This window comes from Taeniopygia guttata, chromosome 9, assembly GCF_048771995.1.
Source record: "Taeniopygia guttata chromosome 9, bTaeGut7.mat, whole genome shotgun sequence".
In the NCBI taxonomy this organism is placed as follows: Eukaryota; Metazoa; Chordata; class Aves; order Passeriformes; family Estrildidae; genus Taeniopygia; species Taeniopygia guttata.
In genome coordinates this window covers 4,846,920-4,861,032 of record NC_133034.1, presented here as the reverse complement: position 1 = coordinate 4,861,032, position 14,113 = coordinate 4,846,920, and the positions used below count along the sequence as shown (strand labels likewise).

Sequence of the window (14,113 nt, the reverse complement as noted above, 5' to 3'; positions counted from 1 at the left end):
GCGCGGGGGGCGGGCGCTGCCCGGCCCAGCGGCCCCGCGGTGACGGGGAGGAGGCGGCGGGACAGTCGCTTTGTGCTGCCAGCCCAGCCTCACGGGGCTTTCCTCTCGCCAGCCCTTACGGGACTGTGCCCGGGAGCCCCCCGGGTGACGCCAGGAGGCCCGCCCTCAGCTGTTCTCCTGCCCGTGAGGGTGAGGGGCTGTCCTCTCCCCGCCCCCGGGCACGCCGGACCCCCGGGGGAGGCGGCGGAGCGGGAGGAGGACAGGCGAGGGGACGGGAGCTCCCTCATGGCCTCGTTCTCAGCGCTGCAGCCGCGGGGTTGGGTTTTCCTTCACGTGCTGTAATGTCAGTGACTGATTCACGTTTTTCAAAGGAAGAAAAAAAATTATTTTTTTTTCTTAGCCGCTTGCCAGGCAGCTTTAAGGCTGGTCCCGCAGTGAACAAAGCAGGCACAAAGCCTTTATCACAACCTGCTGCTTCTAATGGGGAGCTGGCGCTGCCCTGAAACAGGTGAGCTGTAGCGAGAGGAGCAGCCCTGGAGCTGTCGCTGCATGAACAGATGGGTCTGGCAGCAGCCAGCAGCTCCCCCACAGTCCTCTTATTCCCTCCTGCATTGCCTCCCCCATCCGTCTCCCTTCTCTCTGTTTCTCTGCCCCTGATCAAATCAAACAGCACTTTGAGGTACCTGAATGAAAACATCAAATAGATAGAGTACAGGTATCAAAAACTCCTGCAGTGAGATTCTGGTTTTGTATTTAAATCAGCTGTACCTCGCTGGGAGGTTTGCACAAAGCTCTTGCCTGTAGGATCCTTGGATTGCTGGGGCCGTGAGTTTATACCTGCAGGACCAGGCTTCTAGCCCCACAAAATCAGACCATCTTGTCACATAAACAGCCCTCTTCCAAGCATGGCACCTTTACTTAGGAGATCTACGAACAGACAGAGAAACCAAAGCTTCACATGAACCATGAAAGGAAGGATAGCGAAGTTCTGCTCTGGTTCCACTGTAGCAAGGACCAAGGGGTGAGTTGTTTTCTGAGTCCCTGTGTATGCTACTTAATGATCATTTGACCTCAATGCCTCAGCTCTCCACCTTTTGTCAATGGGCAGTCATTAATTCAGCCACTGTTGGCATAAGGCCAACAGAAGGGCAGAAGTCTTACGTTAATTAATGTGCTGAGTCTGAACATACACATAGGAGTACCAATTAATTGGTTTTGTCAGTTCAGGATAAGTCTTTCATTACGGTGATTGTCATGTGGTGTTAGCATGGCGATTCCTTCTGAAACTGCTAAAGCTGCCTCAGGAGCACAGGACACAGAGGAGCTCAAATGTGGGCTGGTGTTTTTCCTCATCTGCTTTGTAGCCTGTTGCTCTATGGCTGGGGCAGGAGAGATTGTGTGGGGGGGTTTGGTCTGGCATCACTTGGAGGAAACCATTTATGGATCAGTAGCTGGTCACTTTGGACACTTTGTTTGGGACAAGCTGGGGGTACAGGGCCTAGAGATGATTGTTCTGTTGTTAGGCAGCTGTTTCTGGGCCTGTTTTGTAGGGGAGAGGATTATTAATGTGCTCAGAAGCATACAGAAACAAATGCTGATGCTGGGGAAGCAGGTGTGCCTGACTTCTCCATGGTTGTCTATGGCATGTTTGTGTCCATCATCACCTCCATTTTATTTCCAGAATGTATCAACTGGAACCAAAGTCTTGCTCCCTGGTTTTCAGTCAGTGCTGTATTCCTAGCGAGCTAGTTCTCCCTCTTTATTTTAGCAATTGTGACTACAGAACAGTCATTCTACAAGTTGTGGATGTGTATAGATATAATTTTTGCTTTAGTACCCCAAAGTTACCTGTGCATTGCACCATCTACCTCCACTGAAGGAAACTCAGTCCCTGCCTCCAAGAGATCCATGTTTGCAAAAAGCCAGCTAAGCAACTGCAGAAGAGGAGATATTTCAGCTAGAGGAAAGCACCAGAGAGTTGATTATGTGCTGGAGTGGCCAAGCCTACAAGACTTCAGTTTCTGAGTGTTCAGGATTACAGCTTTCCCCTGGCCCTGGGAAGCAGGGCTGTGGGAAAGGGAACTTTGGGCAGGACTGTGTTTTCTCCTGCCTCTGGCTGTCAGAGTAAGCTCCTCCTGGGTCTGTTGGGGTGGTATGGAGGATTACCTTGTTCCTGGAGCAGGTGGGGATGATAGGGAGTTCCCTGTTGCTGATGGAGCAGGGGGATCTCAGGGCTGAGCCAGCCTTGCTGCTCTCCCTTCCTTCTGTGCTAATTCTGATTCTGCTGGTCAGTCTGCCTTCATGGCAAGTATGAGTAAGTTCTTACCTGTCCTTACTTTTGCTTCACAAAAATTTATGTTTTTCATGCTTTTGGTGTTCCTACTCCTGTTTCCATGCTTTTTAAAATTGGTCAAGAGCTTTGAGTAGGGACAAGTCAAATACCTACACCTGTAAACTCATATATTTGCTGTGTGTGCTGAGTGGCTGCCTTAGCCTTGATTCTGTGGGGAAATCAAGCTGAAAAACAAAGGCATCTCTTGTTTGGGGTTTCTTCTATTGTTAAGGTTTCTTACTGCTTTTTAGAAGTTAAGTCTTCTCTATTGTATGATTTTTCAAGAGGATAAGATTGTTACTTTTTTCCTTCTCCCTTTTCTAGTTCTTTCTGTTAAAGAAAAGGGATTAACCTCCTGAATGATAATAATAATAATAATAAAAAAAACCTTGGTTAAAAGCCGGTGACATAAAAATGTAATATTTAAATAAGTCTTCTGCTCAACACCCAGCCCCTAAACCCTACATCAATTATGAAAGCTACTTACAAGTAAGCTGTGCTGCAGTCCCCATTCCCATGGCAAGTTTTGTGTGCCCATGGAGTCTGCTTTTTCCTGTCCACAGAACTGGAGCCTTTATCAGAGATGTGTTAGTCAAAATTGCTATCTCTTCTCTCTATAAAAAGGCAGCTATTTAAAAAATGCTGATGTTTCCTGCTGGCAGTGTGGAACAAACACTCTCATATATAAGAGAAATCCTGACCCAGGTATTTACAGCTTTGGCCCAATGAGCTGACACACCTGGCTATGTTTCTATGAAGTCCAGAGAAGGGTGTGAATAGTTGCAAGAAGCTTTGTCTGAGGTGTTCTTAAATGTCCCACTAAAGTAACTCAGCTTTTCCTTTTTGCTATGGAGTGTGTAGTGAATCACCAGAGCACCTGTAGCCTTCTCTCCTGATGTCCTCTACCCTCGATCTATACTTTGGAGAACAAGGAACTTTTCAGCAAGACATCTCAGAGCTGCCTTCCTACTTGAAGGTAAAATGCTGCAGTTGTATTACTGTATTCCCATCTGTTGCATACCTGCTTGGGTCAGACAGAAAAGGGGTGAGGGGGTGGGTGGGTATGAAAATGTGTGGTAAGACACAGAATCACGGAATCCTATGGGCTGCAAAAGCCCTCTCAGACCATTGGGCCCAACTGTTCCCCCAGCACCAGCCCGTGTCCCCAAGTGCCACATCTACACTCTCCCTCCAGAATGGTGAGTTCACCACTACTCTGGGCAGCTTGTGCCAGAGACTGACCACTCTTTTGGGGAAGAAATTTTTCCTAAATATGCAATCTAAACCTCCTCTGACACAACTTGAGGCTGTTTCCGCTTGTCCTGTCCCTTGTTCCCTGGGGAGCAGAGCCCGACCCCCGCCTGGCTCCACGTCCTGTCAGGCAGCAGAGGGAGGTTGCCCTTGAGCTTTTTTGCAGGCTGAGCCCCCACCAGCTCCTCCTCATCAGACTTGTGCTCCAGACCCTTCCCCAGCTCCATTGTCCCCACTTTGTACATGCTTCTCCCAGGGAAGGTTAGTCTGGAGCCCCATGTTCTGATAAAAGCAAAGAATGCTGGTCAGTAGACAGTGTCTAGTACCACTGCAGGCTTGCTCCAGCTATTTATGGCCAAAACAAACCATGAGGGAAGGACCTCAAGAGCTAGCGCTCTACATCCTACCTGCTCTGGGTTGTGAAATCTTCATGGTTGGTTCAAGCACTGATAGATTTTTCTGTATGAATTACTCAAAATACCCAGATTTGCATTGTTTTGTCCATCTCGAGAAACTTGTCATGACACTGCTGTCGGAGAGGCTGTGCAGGTATCCTTGGGAGAGCTGGGCAGAGCAGTGTGGTATGGCCTGATGTGAAATGTCCCTGGGGAATGGGGCAGCTGGTGTGTGTGTGAGATGGGGACACGAGCCTGCTGCTGGCTCCTGGGGCTGCTCAGCCTGCAGCAGCTCAGGCCTTTCCAGCTGTTCCCCCTTCCTCACATGGAGAGCCCTCCTAGCGCCCTCGCCGTGCTGACCGTGCTGTCAGGGAGCACTGATGGCTCTGGGCAGGGAAGAGGTTTTGGAAGCCAGCCTGGTTTGCTCTGTGCTGGTGCCAGCAGGTGGCAACAGCGATTTGCAGCACCCGGCAGCCCCAGCCAGTCCCTTGCAGCAAGCGGCTGCACTGCTCCTGCCAAATCCCCGCTGCTCTGTTACTGCTCATCGCTTTCCTGCGTGGGGCATGCAGCCCTTCGTGCCGCTGCACGAAGCGGTGCTCAAAGCCAGGAGCTCCAAGCTCTTCATCCAGCCTTGAAGCCGATATCTCCCTCCCAAAGGAGGGGGCAGTGTGGGTGGTGGCCTGCGCCTGGATCTCTGTCCTGGGACTCTGAGCTTTCCTGCTGTGTGAGTGGGGCCAACTCTGGTTCAGTTTCTTCTGTCTACCCAGGGTACCACATTAAAAATTCAGGTATGGTAAGGGTAAACCAGACAGTATCATGGAGGGTGACAATAACTGTGAAGGGAGATGGATACAGCCACCAGGTGACTAGGGACATGCTGGCTGGCTGATATTAGGTCTGGCACCTTATCTTCGGAGTCACTAAGGGGCATGGGCAGTGGGGTTGGAATGAGATGACTTTTAAGGTCCCTTCCAACCCAAACCATTCTATGATTCTATGATTATTTGCAGCAGCAGCTTAGACACCTTGAGTCTGGAGAGCCCTGAGAAGTGGGAGCACTTTCATAGCATAAACAGAGCTGTGGAGCAGAGTGGTTAGCCTGAGAGCTGGGTGTTAAGTACTCTCCCTAAAGGTAGAATTACTTAGCAGGATAGGTGGGGGGGGTCAAACTTCCCTATAAAATGTGCTGCAAGAACAACTCTCTTGGTGGTGTGGTGCTTGTTTGGAGAGGAGCTATTTCTGTCTCCTTTTGGATACCAAGAGGCTGGAGTGGTTTGTGACTGGAGTGGTATTGTGGAGAGCAGTGATGTGGAAGAGCGCTATTGCTGCATTATGCAGTTGAACACTACTGCTGTAGGGACAGAAGGCAGGTTATCTTCTTGACAAGAGGGTTATTTTGAATCCCTCATGTTCCCAGGGCATATGGTTTTGCCCAGTGCAAAGTGGAGCTTTCAAGCCGTAGGAAAGAATGCGCTTCTACAGAAAGAAGCAAGAGCTGGACTCATTGGCAGTTTTACTCTTTGCTGTGGATTATAGTTTTTGTCTGGACTTGGCCCCCGAGCTTCTGTAGAGCAGATGCTAGTCAAGCTCATGCCAAAACAGTTTCTGCCTGAGCTTGCAAGCTACACTGACTGTTTTAAATGGGGATGTTCTCCATTGTCACCTTTCTTTTTGGTGGAGACTTTGAAGTGCAGCAGTACCTTACCTGAATTCAACAAAGGAAACTAGGATCACAGAGCACTCTGAATCTAAATTGTTCCTTCCTTTGGTGTAAGGCATAGGATATTAGTTATGCTCTATTTGGGTGCATCACAGCTATTGGAAAGTATAAAGTGATTGTTTTGTTTTGGCAGTAATGTCCTGCTCCAGGTCTTAAATGGTTCTCATTGTAGGACAGCCAGGGAGAATTCAAAGAGAAATCCATACCCATACAAGACAGATCAGTCTGAGCTGGTACTGTGGAAATCCACTGGCTCTGATGATGGCTCTTCAGATCTATGCTTGTATGGAGACTGCAGCAGGCTGTTAAAGCTACATCAGTCTCCTTCCTGCTTTCAGACTGTATCACTATAAATCTTGCAATATTGGCTGCACATGGCTGATTTTCTGCTGATAGTGTGGCTCTTGAGGCTGTCTTGAGTGTTGAGCAAAGAAAAGAGCATTTATCTCTCAATCTTGCTGGCAGAGTGGAATAAGCAAGAGTGATGCTTGCAGCTGTAAAGCTCAAAGTGCAGCTGACACTCTGTTGGCTCAGCAACCCTTTGCTTCCCACAGCGACTAATCACTAAATTAAATGATGGTTCCTCCAAGCAGGAGCATGGAATGCTTGTTTTTCCGAGTTGTGTTTCTGGGTAGTGCTAGCAGGCAGTTCAAGAGGATTGAGCTGAATTCTGGGTTCTTGCAGGCCTCTGTGCTGTGCAGAGGCAGGAATGGATGTGACTAATGTAATTCTGGGGAGATTTTTGCTTTGCTGCCTGTTTCATCTGGCTGCCGTGGAAGCTGTATGCAAGTGAGTGGGGAGAGCCCCTGTTTAATAGAGCTATAAGGGATAGTTGCTGACACATAGTTTATCTGGCTGATGTACTTGGCCCTCACTGAGTACTTCAGGGTTAACTCCCATCTGGTACCATGTAATACCTATGAAAATTGTTTTAAAAGCTCCTTGAAACAGAGGAAAAATGCTCTGCTGGAACTGACAGCATGGCATTGTGCTTCAGTGGGTCAGACTTGCTTTTAAACTGGAGCTGCTAAAATGTGATTGAGTCCCCTCTGAGTTATCCACCCAGAAAAATAAGGAGACAAATGGTACTGTCCAGAAGTGCTGGAGAAAATAATCTTGTTCTGGTTGCCTATTGCCTGTGCAGATTGGCCAAACACCTACTTTCTCACTCCTGTCCCAGTTAGGAACAGGAATACTCAGCTGTAATTCAGGTAAAACCACAGTGTGGTCACACGTGTGTGCAAAGATCTCTGCAATTCAAAATAATCTCCTAATTCATTCTGAGGTGCTTCTGATCCCTCTGTGTTCCAGCTTTCCCCTGTGAAAATTACACGGCACTTTCTGTGCTTCCACTGCCTCAGCTGCTGCTTTGTGAGGCCAGCACCAATATGTGCAAGCTATTTGGAGACTCCTGGAAAAGAAACTCAGGGTTTCTATTGTGTGTAGAGAGCCACGGTGAAGAAAACACAATGTAGTGCTGATCCCTGGGTCTGTGTTCAGCATGCAAGGTTTAATGGACAAAACCTAGAGAGGATGTGACAGCTGATATTCCCCTTCCTGACAGCATTTTTTTCTTACCAAAACATGCTTTTTTTCAAGCCATTAAACTAAAATATAACACTAAATAAAGCAAATTATTAATATTCATGTACTTCAGAGGAAAAAACTGAACTGAACTGAGTCCATGCTCCCATTAACTCCCAACATACTTTGTAGAAGGGAAAACCAGAAATTAATGAAAGACTCCTCTTTTATTTCATAGAATAGTTCAAGTTTGATGAGACCTTTTAAAGGTCATTTAGTTCAACCCTCCTGCAAGAGCAGGGACATCTTCAACTAGATTTGTCCAGAAGCATTTTGAAACAGGAAGATGCAGTTATCTGATTGAGTTAATAGTTGCTTGAATTAAGATTCTGAAGAGCTTTCTTTTTGTCTTCTTGTAAAGCAAGGAGGTGCAAAGCTACCTGCTCTTTTAGGCCTCTTTGTGTTGAGGGGCTCAGTGCCAGCATCAAACTTCTGTTCATTGATGAGCACTTCCTTGGTCTCTGCTGTCTGGGCCAAAGCTGTCCTTAACAGCTCTATCCCCTGAGGTTCTGCAAGGTTCACTCATAATTTATGTAAATCACTCCAGGCTGCTGCAGTGTGAACCTGATGAACTCACAGCTGCTTCTACAACTGAAGTCACAAAGACTAAATTTCTCCTAATAACAAAATACTGTGTGTATGTTAATGCCAGCAAGATATTGTATCCTGCCTTGGCTTCTATCCAGAGAAACTGGTCTTTGGTTTCCAGGATATGAGAAGTTGAACCTTAAGTGAAGATGTGCTTTGGGAATTGGTGAAAGACACAGACCCTGTGCAGGTCTGTGTGAAGCTGGCTTTGCTCTGATAACTCATGATGATCAGCATTTACTTCTTTTAGATCAAGATTGTCTATTAAATTACTCATCTACCCTACTTTGAGGTTTCTACTAGGGGCACCACTGTCCCTTAAACACCAAACATATGGCAGGAAGTATACAAGACAGCTCAGAGGCTGCTTGGCTTCCTCATGAAGAAGGAGATCTGTTTGGCTGCATCTAGAGTCTTGGTGGCAGTGAAAAGCTACCTGGGAGTGTTTCTCTCATTGCTTGCTCCTATCCAAAGGAGCAGTTCTTAAATGTGAGATTTGATTGTCACTGTTTTTGCCACATGTAATGATGCTGAACAGCACTGAACTCCCCCTAAAACCACTAACTTACAAATACTGAAGTAACTCCACACTTCAGCTGAGTCTGGTCTCTGGAATGAGATAACTCTCTTCCCCAGAACTGTAGTTTTATGAGTTTCTGTTTCATTCTTTGAAAACACTTCCTCTAATTCTTCTATTTTACTTATTAACCTCCTCCTTGCTGCTGAGACACTTCAGATTTAACCTGGCTAGAGGTTAAATCCCCCAAATCACCTGTGGGATACTGCACTCATTGTCACTTCAGGCAACGAGTTCATTGCTCAGGTGAAGTTTTTGGAATGCTAAATGGGTCTTTTGGTGCATATTTTCATTTAGAGTTTATTTATGTAGGTAAGTAAATATTTCATAGATTTATTTAGGTTGGAAGAACACTTAGGATCATCAATTCCAATTTAAGCCCTTTCTTCGCTGTAAAACAAAAATATCAGAGCTATGAGGATTAGTTGAAATTCTGAATGATGGAAAGCATGACATAAAATTTGAGTGACTTTTAAAATATAAGCAACCAGCATTGCTTATGTTGAGGTGGTTCTTCAGACTTTTTGTGAAAAGTAATTAATCTTGCCTAATATGTAGTAGATTTTTTTTTCCTCTAGCCCTCTGGCTCCTCATAGTCAAAGGACAAATTGAATTAGCTCAGAAAGAAAGACTTATCTGAGCTTGCAACATCTCAGAAGTCTTGAATTTGTCCCCAGAGAAGGCTTTTGGTTTCCAACTGCTTAGTCATTTCAACAGTTGACTCAGTTCAGTACCTGTATAAGAATGATTGTGTTTTGGTCTTGAGTGCTTTTCTGCATTCCAAAACCCTTTTCAACTTCATGTTTGATAGTTTAATTTAACACTTAAAGACATAATTTTATTTCTATTTTCCTTGCATTTTAAATTGCCTTTTTTTTTTTTGAATGTTCAAGAGTGCATACACTAGCAACAGGAAGTTAAGACAACATAAGTACAAAACACCCTGGACATATTCCTATTTCTGATTGGTATCAGCTGTAAAATTGCTTAAATACACATTGCTTTTCTCCTTTTCTTGCTGAGAGAGAAACCCTAGCAATGAGCTGTGTTCAGATACAAGTGAGCAGGTCAGTCTGACTCACCTTCTCTTAGAAACAGATAATATTAGTGACTTCAAAACAAGATTTCCTGTTTGCTGATTCCTAAATACCATTAAGATTGATTTGAATCACTTTGACTAAAGTGAGTCCACCCTGAGCACCTTTGGCAGTATTTTTTTTAACATCTGGCCAGATGTTTCCTGTTGTCATGCCAGTGCTCAGTGACACACTGGAGATCTGCAGGCTGGGCAAGAAGCAGAGCACCAAGAGCCTTCTGGCTCTTGCTGAACTGATGGTCCAAGACCTGTAGCAGTTCTTTTCCAACCAGAATGCACTAGAGAGCTTGAGAAGACATTGTGAGGTTTTTCTTCTTCCCTGAGCATGGGTGGGCATGTGGATCACCTGATCCCAAACACTTAGAGCAGCTACTGCACCCAACTGCCTTTCAGAGTCACGGAAACACTCCAGCCCAAAGTGGAGGGAAAAAAGGGAGACAATGAAATTCATGGTCAACAAATGCAAGTTAACCCTGCTTTGGACACCTACTTGATCAAGCTCATGTTTCAGCCTGGAGGAGGGAATTGCTTTCGTCCTGACTATTGCATGTTCCAGATTCAGATACATTAATGTCAGGTAATAGAATCTTGCAATCTCTTTTTTTCCTTTGTCCTTCCCCCTCCTTCTGGTTAAGGTCTCTTCCATCAGAAGCCACAAAAGCTCTCATCTTATAAAAGCAGGAAAACCCAGACATGCATGCTGAGTTCATGGCAGGATCTGTTGATTATCTTCTCTTAGCATTTCTCTGTCTTCTGCAGTGGACTAGGAAGCTCCAGATCACCACAGCTGAATTTTTATGTGGACAATCAACACTAGTGCAATTGCTTCCTGGGCATTTTTCTTGGTGGAAAATCTGAATTTGTTTCCTTTTGCTTGTAACTACCTTGCTTATACTAATGCATCTCTGTGGATGTGCTCTGAATGGAAGGTTTATCACATCTAGATGAAATATAACCAACCAGCTCCCTGATCCAGTCCACAGTGCAATTTGGAAGGGTGATTTAGGAATTGGTACGAGCAGCTGGACACGAATGAAGGTTGCTGTAGCTGACCCTGCTGCTGAGGAAAACAGCCTTACACTGCTCCACAGAGTAAGAGGGGTCACTCTTGTCAACCAGTGCAGCCTCGAAGAAAACTTGCCAATGTGGAGTTCCACAAAGTCTAGAGGTGTATCAAGTGTTTAAAAATGTTTTGCTGCACTCAGAGTGGAAGTGCATCCTAATGGAGGCATTGTAAGGTATAATACTGTGCATGAAGCAGTCATGCACTCTGAGTTTGATCTGTGCAGACCTGACACATCGGCCTTACCTCCTTGTCTCAGACCTTGAAAAGACAGTTTTTCTAAGGCCATAGCTGCCCTGCCCAGCAGAAGAGGTTAAGACTGAAGAGCTTGAAGTCACCAAGGGTTTAATTACAAGTAGGGTTACATTCTGAATATGCAAAACTTGAGTCTAATCCCTTGGAGCATGTTTAGGGCATGAAGATGTGTACAGGGTAGAGTCCTGCCCAGTGTTATCAGATCCAGCAATCCCTTTGCCTATGTAGGACACGTCTGTGTGCCAGCACACGTCTTGCAGGCGCAGATAAATGCGTCAGAGCTCATAAATGCTGCTGAACCAGTGCAGAAGAGCCTGTTCCCACTTCAGGCTTGCTGATTTCAGGATCATTGCAGGCAGAGACACCTGCCTGTCTTTACCTGTCCATGTGCATGTATCCCATGTGTGAGTGTGAACTGATTCCCAAACCTTGTTGGTGGTCAATTGGTGGTCAATTTCTAGAATGAGACAAAGCTTTACCCTCTGCCTTTTTTGATTAGAACTTGAAAGGAAAGAGAGCTCTGATCTCTTGGGGACAGTGACCTCATCTGGTGTTTTCTTTTTGGTGGTAAATATTTGTGTTTCAAAACAAAGCTATAGCTGCTGAACAACCTAAAACTTTTTATTTCTTTGTGTCTGCTGCCTTCTTGGTTGTGAGATGATTGATCCATTCAGTAAAACGTGTCCTTTTTTAGCAAATTAGGAGACAAGAGACAAACAAAACAATTATATTTACTGAAATAGGTTCTGAAGAAGATGATGCATCCTCATCAAAGTCCCCAGTGTAGCTAGAAGCTGCTGTCTTGCAGTGAGCAGCTGATTAACTGCTACCTGAGTAGCAGCAGTGGGTTAAACTCTTTTCAGGCAACATTACCAGAATAAGATTCAGGAATATAGGTAGAGTTGTTCTATGATTCAACTCTGAAGTTAAATTCCTGCTACAGTTTCCCCTTTGCCCAGTTTGTACATCAGTTCTGGAGTGCACCATATCTCTTCTGTCTTTGTCAAAACATATGTATAACAGAGATACTGTGTCTACAGTGACAGTGGGCATGGCAGTGGGTTAAGAGAGGAAAGCATTGGGTATTGGTGCTAGTCTACCATAATAGTGGTTTGTTTGTTGAACTTGATGTGTTTAAGTCACTAGATCTGTATCCTTGTGAAGGAAAATTGTCTAAAGGCTGTGGAAAATAAGTTGACTGTGACACAGACTCTTTCACTGCAAGGTAATCCCATAAAACAAGTGATTCAACTCACTGCAGGACTTTGAGAAGGCTTTGAATCAATGCCTTCAGAAACAAGAAAAAGGTTCAAAAAGCCTCTGTGTTTTACTTGGGTCCCATTAAGCTGCTGCTTCCATCTATTGTTTTCCTATTGCAGGTAGCAAAATAGTTCAATGTAAAAAGAAGTGTTTTGTCCAACCTTCCTACCCTCCTGTACAGCTTTGCAGCACAAATCCAGACATTGTAAGTGTGCTTGCAGAGGTAAGTGATAACTTCAGAAACACAGACTGGAAGTATTGCTGCAAAAATCACATAAGATTGTACATTAAAAGTGGGAGAGACAATGCAGAGGGTGGTTCAGGCTTGATTTGGTAGAAGGAGTTGGTCTGGCTAGAGTGCCAGAGTTTTGCCAGAGCATCTTGTCTCTGAAGGGACACTTAGAGCAGGTAGAGGCTGGGTTGGTACCCAGACTCTCTGAAGTTTAACTGGGTGTCTTTGGCAACCATCTGCTTCTCAAAGTCCTTAGTCTGCAGGTGTTTATAACGTGGTATCGTGTGTGTAGTTTCTGCTGGAACTGTAGGCTGTGTGAAGTGGCTGGGGTAGGCTCAGCAAGGTGAGAGACAACAACAGCTCCAGTCAGAGCTGGGCTGTGGGAACATCATGTTGAATGATCTCCTTGGCCTTTGGGGCTGTTCTCTTGCTCTTGCAGGCATCTATGTCATGCAGACCCTCTGCAGTGTGCTCACAATTCACTGACATTTTCCTTCGGCTACAACTGGTCTTCCCAGAGACTTCCTTCTCTAGCAATTGAACTGCTTAATATTGAGCAGAAGCTGCTCACAATTAAACTATCTCTGTGTTCTTGCTGATGTGGCTTCTCCACTTCTCCAGGGTTTGTTCCCACTTGACATGCTTATAAAATATATCTTCATGGTCTCCTGGTTTTACTAAAGAAGTGCTCTAAGCTGTTTTGGTCACCCCATCTGAGGTAGGAGCTGTGGTGTGGAGCCTGTTCCAGCTGGAACACTGTCCTGCCAGGAACAGCTACACTGGAAACAGTGTTTTGGGGTGATAAAAACTGCTTTTGCACTGTTGCCTGTCATTGCTTTGCCACAGGGGTTTTCCCATTATAGATCAAATCCCTAAGCATACACATTGTATGGAAAAAAAGGGCTTTGATTACACCGACAGCACCTTGGATTGTAACAACCTCTTCTTTTCTGGTCAGCTGAGCCCTGTATGCTGTAGTTTCATCTGTTTTTACTTATAGAGGCACCGTTCAGCATGAAACTATATTTTTAATACAAATGTGTAAATAATATAGGTAGAATGCCATGCACTATTGGGTGGGGGTTTTGTAACACAAAGTTTGTTTTTTTTATACACAACCCCCTCATGCTTCTAGTTTTTGTGTCTTTGCTGCAGGGTGGAAGTTGAGGGGGTGCTGCATGCTGTGACAGTTGGGCAGGGAACACATGTGGGATGAGATTGGCACTCACGGGGAGCTGGGAAGCACTGTGGTACTTGCATATTTGCCAGATTTCTGGGAAAAATTATCATTAGTTAAGCAACACTGATATTTAAGCATTCCTCCTCATTTCATAGCCCTGCTGAATAGGAACAGTTTAGATAGGGCCCCAGTGTCAAGCTGTCAGCTGCTGCAGGAAGCTAAGGCATAATTTTTAATTATTTTTTCAGCCATCAAGGTGACGAAGGCAAAAATACAGTTTTCTAAGACACTATCAGGCCCACTCTGTAGGGAATAGGTGGGTTAAGTGTAGGCAGTAGCACAAAATCTCTGGAGTCTTGATTTCAGCTTCTGTGGGACAGGCCTTTGTCTGTATTTAAATTTTAGTAAAGCTAGTGGATAAAAATTTTCTGAGAGAATCTTGGAGCAAACACATCTGGTGCTGGAGCTGCACAGTCACTATTGCCCTGATCATACTGAGCTGAGCTGGGGTCCCAGCTGGCATCACTGCATGCATGTACCTCTCCTTAACCCTGCTCCTTTCCTGAAAAAGCCAGCTCAG

At 45.3% G+C, this 14,113-nt stretch overlaps 1 long non-coding RNA gene across 1 annotated transcript; it reads left to right on the top strand.

The window, feature by feature from the left end:
* Positions 1 to 3: 3 nt before the first annotated feature.
* On the top strand, positions 4 to 12,333 carry LOC140684750 (uncharacterized). Its single transcript, XR_012057479.1, has 3 exons — positions 4 to 1,021; positions 3,187 to 3,308; positions 12,241 to 12,333. It is a non-coding gene; the product is annotated as an uncharacterized lncRNA (long non-coding RNA).
* The last annotated feature ends 1,780 nt before the right edge of the window (positions 12,334 to 14,113 follow it).